Source organism: Microtus ochrogaster, chromosome 2 (genome assembly GCF_000317375.1).
Source record: "Microtus ochrogaster isolate Prairie Vole_2 chromosome 2, MicOch1.0, whole genome shotgun sequence".
Taxonomy (NCBI): Eukaryota; Metazoa; Chordata; class Mammalia; order Rodentia; family Cricetidae; genus Microtus; species Microtus ochrogaster.
Genome location: NC_022010.1, coordinates 58,149,706 through 58,151,414, shown reverse-complemented (window position 1 = coordinate 58,151,414; position 1,709 = coordinate 58,149,706).

Sequence of the window (1,709 nt, the reverse complement as noted above, 5' to 3'; positions counted from 1 at the left end):
AAACAGTTGTACAGCTTTGTGTATCTGAGGGAACCCTGGAAGAAGGACCAGGATCTATCCCTGCTTCATGAGCTAACTTGTCGGAGCCCAATTTCTATGGTGGGATGCCATGTTCAGCCTTAATGCTGAGGGGAAGGGACTGGTTCTGCTTCACCTTAATGGGTCAGACTTTGTTGACACTCCATGGGAGCCCTTTCCTGTTGGGAGCAGTGGATGGGGAGTGGACTGGGAGAGAGGCAAGGGAGGATAGGAGAAGAGAAAGGAGAGAGAACTGTGGTTGGAATGTAAAACGTAATTTTTAAAAATAAATGAATACAATCATAAAATACAAAATTTGAAATAAGATTTATTAAAATGTTTCTCGTTTTATTTCAAATATTCATGCCAGCAAGTCTTTTGGATAGCAAATCAGCTTGTGTATTCTAGTCTTCTTTTTTCAATTACATTATAATATATCTAAAATATTTCTTAATTAATTGCTTTGATAATTATCAGCACCATAGTATAAACTCTTTTATAATTTAATACCCAGTGTGTCTACACAAAAGCGATTACTCTCATATGGATACTGTTGTAACAGCCATCATATCTGCCCTAAAACATTTTCTTTTTTGTCATTGTGTTGCATAAAAATGTTGACAACCTACTCATTTAATGCTAACCTACATTTTGAATGCATTTCAAGCATTTTTGCGTAAATGGGAATCAGCCTTGCACTCCTCTGCATAGCCATAATACATACAAAACCACTTGCTTTCAATCTGGCTGTAGTTTAGAGTCATCTGGGGAGTTTCAAAAATAGCATAGATGCCCAGTTTCTACCTAGAAGGTTTTATTTGATTGATGTGGAAGTTTGAAAGATCAGTAATACGTTAATCTTCAGTTGATTCTAATGTACAATTTAGGCTGTGAACTACAGTCTATATGCTTAACAGTTGGAAAAAATTCATAGTTACTATCTTCACGTTAAGGCAAGAGATAATTGAATATACACTGTGAAATCACACTACATGAACAGTACTTTACATTTTTGCTTTTATTTTCCTAATAGTCCATTTTACTAGTAGATTTCTTTTAGAGTTTAATAAGTTCTTCACTATTCACTGAAAAAATAGTTTTATTTTTATACTCATGACAGATTAAATTTCACTGTACCAGATTTGTTAGGCTTGACACATTTACAAATCAAGAAACACATTGAACTATTAGGAAGGTTTAAATACCTCTAAAATTAAATAAAGATGCAAATAACTATCATCGCTTATCACGCTCCCTTGTTACATCAAAACAGACTTCACACTCTTGGACATGGTTTGAATTTCACACAGTTGCTGTCAGTATGAGCAAAAGTAGACTCAAAAGGTTAATTTTTCTAGTTATCTTTCCTTCCATCTCTTTCCTTAATAAGACTTCTCTTCGCCCTTCTCACCCAGTCTTCCTATTCTCATCCCCCATCACATTATACCCATGGAATCTATTCTATTTTCCTATTCCAGGGAGATCCGTGTGTTCCCTAGTCCTTTCCTCTACACACTGTTGGCATACAAAGGAGTTTTAAAATAGCCCAGAATAGAGAATAACAAAGATTTATTTATTAGGGAATAACCTCAGAAATAGTAGCTAACCATAGTCTTCTGCATGCGCTGGGAACTGAAACTGAGTACAACAGCCAAGAAGCTTGTGCATGTTTTTCATCTGCATTTATAGTA